Here is a 5365-nt window from a genome sequence, read left to right on the forward strand (position 1 = left end):
GGGGAAGCGCCAGGGGAGCGGTCTTCCTTCCACCCTGGGTTTCTCAACATCAGCCCCTGATGTTCGTGCAGGACCCTTCGTGCTTGTGGGGCCGTCCTGAGCATCAGAGGACATGGAGCGGCGTCCCTGCCCCCTCAGCTCACCTGGGGCAACAGACGCTGTCCCCAGACACCACCAAAGTCCCAGGGAGAGAGTTCAGGCCCCACACGGAGGACCCATGCCGGCCCTCACCCCCTAAGGCCTCGCTGCGAAGCTGGACCCCACACCCCACCTCAGGCCGTTCCTGCCTTCCCTGCCCTAACCCAGCAGCACTGTGGCTTCCAGTCGGGGGAGCGGCCCGAGCGGAGGCCCCCCCACAGCCCGGCTTTGTAATCGCACAGATTCCAGAGCCCGAGTCTATAAAAAGTGGAGAGGTATGCAAAGGCACTCCTTAATTTGATTTTGAAATAAAATCTTGAGCAATAAAAGGTTTCACACCGGCTCCTCTGGGAACGAGGCCCAGGGCTCGGCCACAGCAGTCCCGCAGATCTCAGCAGGCTGGGCACCCCGCTTTTCCCCTCTCATGTGGCCAAACCCCTGCAGGGGTCCCTGCTCCCCTCAGAGCCTCCCTCCCACAGAGTCCCCTCCTCCCAGCAGGACCCCCACTGCACCAAGAAGGCCCTGAGATCAGGACAGCCCCCCACCCTGGCCGCCCCACTCCCACACCGGACCCGGGGGTCCCGGCCCATACCTCCGCTCGTGGCCGACGCACCACGCCTGCCGCCCGCAGCCGGGCTTCCACACGGGCACGGTTCGGCTGAAAGCCTGCACACAGGGCTGGCGGCGGCCCACCAAGGTCAGCTCCTGCTCGGCACACACGTGGGGCCTGGGACAGAGGACAGATGGTCAGTGCCCCGGCCACCAATAGCCAGCAGGCACCAGGCCTCCTGCACACCCACCCTGGGGCATGGAGCCATCCGGGGGGCGGTCCAGATCATGGCCAGGCCCCACAGCAGGGCACCCAGCCCGGGGCCCCTCCCAGGCCTGCAGCAGGCCCAGGCTCAAGGGTATGGGCCTCAGAGGAGGCCCCATTCTGCCAAGACCCCAATGTGTAGATACTGCTGCCCCCTTGAACAGGGGCCTGGACGGTCCGTGGGAACAGTGACATCAACCCTGCGTACCAGTGACTCCCATCCTAGGCCGCCTCTCCCCCAGCCACGCCAGCCTCGGAGACAGCCCCTGAGCACCGGGTGCTGGCACACGGCTGGCTGGGAGTTCGCTCCAGGAAGCGCAAGCAGAGCAAGGAGGGATGGAAGGAGGGGAGTCTCCGGGAGCGTGGGGGGGCACAGTGGGGGCCCTGTGATTTCAGTGGCTCCTCGGCCCCCAGGAGCCCCCGCAGGCGAACAGATGGCCAGGAGCACACCACACTCAGGAAGAAGAAGGTGGCTGAGAAGCGGCAGAAGGGGCCCAGCCCTGCTCCGGGGTGGGGAGGGGGCACAGCCTGCCCCAGGCATGCCTGGGTTCAGGGACCAGGTGCTCCCACACAGGCAAGTGTCACAAAGTCCGGGAGAGAAGGCAAGGCTGCACAAAGTCTGTGAGGCCAGCCAGATTCCTCTGAGGAAGAGGATGGAGTGGGCTGGCTTCTCCTCTGAAGACCCCTCTCCCTTCGTGGCCCTCCTCGAACCACAGCCCAGGGGCCAGCTGCCACCCCGAGGGTCCTGCAGCAGCCCCGTGGGCTCGTTCCCTCCGGTCACCTCCCGTGCCCTGCCCCCACCCTGGGGCACCTGCGTGACTCCTCCCTGAAGCCTGCAGGGCCACCTGGCTCCCCTAGAAGGCTGGGCTGCTCTCGCCACAGCCCTGAGAACGGCCTCAAGCCTGGCTGGTTCGCCGTCGGCCCCACAGGGACAGGGGTGAGCACGGGAATGATCTCGTCTGGGGAGTTCCCAGCCCTTCACCAGCATAACCTTGGCCAGAGAGATGGAAGTGTCAGCCCAAGTGGCCCTCAGCTACGGCTTCCCATCTGGGGAGGGAAGGCGATTCCCAGACTACAAAATGAACACGGCTCAGTTGGACATCTGCTCCCTGGCAGAGGGGGGGTCCTGGAGGCTGGGGGCCTTTGTCCAGGGCTGAGGTGAAGGTGAAGGTGAAGGTAGGCATGAGAAGGGTCCCTCCAGGGTGGGTGGTTCCAGGCCCTTGGGCGCCCAGACGATGGCCTCAGGGTGAGGAGTGAGGATGGGAAACCAGGGCAGGGAGGGAGAGGCGGCCAGGCTCACCCAGCCGGGAAATCCCAGCTGCACACACTCTGTTCTCCAGAAGGAGGGCTAGGCTACCAAGAAGCGTCTCCATCACGTCTGTTCTTACACACTCCCCTTTTGAACCCCACAGCGGGCCTCTGAACACATGTCCCCCGGCCTGGGCGCAGCATGGAGCTTGGAACCCCGCAGCCTTGGACTGCGGCCAGAGGGAGCTCCAGTGTGTGGGGACACCATCTCCCTGTCCCAACCCTGCTCCCCCAGCCCAGCCAGTAGCCTTGGGCCAGCCCTGCATGAGTGAGCAGTCATTCCAGGCCCCAGGAAGGAAAGCCAACCATTCTTCCACCAGAAATTCACTTTAGAGACACAAATAAATACATAAAAATAGGCTGCAGGGTTTTGAATCTGGACATAGTCAGCCAGTGGGAGCCAAAGAACCAGCCATAGGCTCCCACAGGTCCACAAAGGCCCCCCTGAGTACCAGGGCTGTGAATCAGTGGGACCCCCCCCTCATGGTACCCCTCTTCTCTTTGCCTCCCCCAGAGGCCCACCGGGTAGTTCCGGAAAGCCAGCCACAGAGGTCGGGGATGGTTGTGCCAGGCCCTGCGGGCTCATCAGATTTCCAAGGGGAGGATGGCAGGGGGCACAGGACTGGCGTGGACAAAGCACTTTCTGGAACCCTGGCTGTTCTCCGGGCCCCCTCCCGTGATCCTCTGGGGTGCAAGGAGCCAAGAGCAAATTCTGGCACCTCCAGGAGCCCAGCAGCTTTCCCCTCTCGGGGGTTCACAGAAGGGTGCGCCCCCTCAAGCATTCAGCTGGCCAGCAGTGCCCACTCCTGCCCCCACTGCGTGCTGGGGCCCACACCGGGTACTTCAGAGATAAGCAAAGACAGTAGAACAGAGGAAGGTGTACCCCCAGCTGTCACAGAGCTCAACATGCCCGGGGTGATCTGAGAATAAACGTCCCACCAAGAAACAGGGACACAGGCCCCCAGAGGGCAGCCACCCCTGCACATGGGAGGCTCCCTGAGGGGGAAGAGGAGAAGGAAAGAGGGGACAGGGGAGAGGAGGCTTTGGGGAAAGCATGAAGCAGGAAAAGAAGAGGTCTCAGGCAATCCACTAGCCGCTGGTTTGACATGCTTGCCCCAGCCGGGCCAGAGGCTTCCTGGAGCCCCAGGGAGCAGGCCAACCTCAGGACACAGGCCTTTGGCTCCGCTCCTCAGGGGCTCAGGAAAAGGGGCTCAGGAGGGGTGACAAGCAGTCTCCACAAGCACACTGGGGCGGAGGAGCCCTCTGTCCTCATGGGCTGAGCAGCTGTCCCCCTAACCAGCACCCTGGAATTCTCAGGAGTCTGGGCCTCTGGAAGTCCCCCACTAACCCTGCAAAGAACAGGCAGACTGAGTGGCCAGGCCACCACTGTGAGAACCCTTCTGAGGCTGCAGCTCCCCTTAGACAAACTAACTCACTAGGATCGCAGGAAAGCAAAATGTCCCGCAGAAGCCACGCGAAGCGTCGGGACCCAGGCCACTCACATTTCGGGAGGCAAAGGTCCCCTTTTCCTTTGAAAAGGCCACAAGGAAACCTTCCCATTTGGGGCAAAGCAAGACCCAGGGTGGGGGTCCTGGGGCATGGACTTGCCCTCCCCCAGCTCTGTCCAGAAGTGACTGTCCTGCTCCGCCAGGTGCTGGGCAGGGGTCCCTAACCCAGGCCGGGCCTCTCGCCTGCCCTTCTGCAGCCTTCAGCAGCCTGTTCACATTGGACAGGCCGGGGGCCCAGCACCCTGCTGGAGCCCTGGAGTGGGGGCCGCCAGTAGGGGCCCCTCTTCCTGCTCCTCTTCCCTGGCTCACTTGGCACCAGCTTTCCTTTGAGGCCAGCGCAAGGATTGATCTGCTGTTTAAGAGAGACCGCTAAACGGCCCATTGGGGAATCATCTTTCAAAATTGAATTCATCTCAGCTGGCTCCCTGACCCTCTCTTCCTGCCCATTCTGGTACTGAATTCCTTCTCCTGTCTCTCAGCCCCAGCACGCACGTGTTTAACACATAAACCAAGTCCAGGGGCCCCCTGTCTGGGCGCACCCCGCCCCTGCACAGGCCCCCCCAGGCCCTGAGAGGCAGGCTTTGGAAGGAAGTGAGAAGGGGCTGCTTCCTTCCTGCTTTCTCGGAGCGGCTGCTAGCCAGACCCTGCCGGCAAGGACCCCGACTGGAGAGTGGCATCTGCCAGGGCGCGCGGACGCACATTACAGAGTGGAGGGAGACCGGCGGGGTGAGGAAGGGAGGAGGTGGTCCTGCTACCCAAGCGCCCCCAGACCCAAGCCCCGACGCTCCCCAGTTACGGCAAAGAGACCAACTTGGTCAGGGCCCCAGGGACAAAGCTGCCCAGGGGCCCGGGGCTCCCGCCGTCCAGCGGAGCCGTCCCCTCCCACTACTCACAGGCCGGGCTGCAGGCGAAGCAGGGCGCCCGCCGGCCCTGCGGGGAGCAGCAGCACCAGAGCCAGGGCCAGGGCCACCGCGCGCCCCGCCGCCCTCGCCTCCGGAAGGACGGGCATCGTGCCCGCGGCCCCGCGCCGGGTCCCTGCTCCGGTTCCCCGCTCACAGAAGGCCCCGGCGGGCCCTCGGAGCCGCCGCCTCCACGTGCGCCATGGCCGGGGGACGCGCAGGGCGCAGCCGCAGGTGCCCGCGCCGGGCCCGCCGAGCCCCTGGGCGCCGCAGGTGCGGAAGGTCCGGCTTCCCGCCCGGCCGGCGTCCGCGTCGCGAGACACTGCGCGCCCAGCCCCGCCGCCAGAGGCCGGCCCGTCTTTGCCACGCCCCCGGCCCGGACCCCCGCCCAGGCCCCGCCCATCTCCCTGACCCCGCCCCCGGCCCCTCCCAGGCCGCCGCTTCCAGCCCCGCCCCCAGCTCCGCGGGTCCTCGACCCCAGCCTTGGCGCTCGCGTTCCTCTCAGGCTGCAAATCCATCTGACCCCTGCGACCGAGTGACCAGCTCCGACGGACCTCGGACCCAGGCGCCCGTCTTTAGGGGCGGCCCTCATCCCTCCGTCCCTCTTAAGTCCCCGCGGACGCTCCATCCACTGTCACCGCGGTGCCGTATCCCCTCCCTTGCCGGGGAGACGGTGGCGGGGGGGGGGGGGGGGGGGG

Source organism: Ursus maritimus, unplaced genomic scaffold (assembly GCF_017311325.1).
Source record: "Ursus maritimus isolate PB19 unplaced genomic scaffold, ASM1731132v1 scaffold_32, whole genome shotgun sequence".
NCBI lineage: Eukaryota > Metazoa > Chordata > Mammalia > Carnivora > Ursidae > Ursus > Ursus maritimus.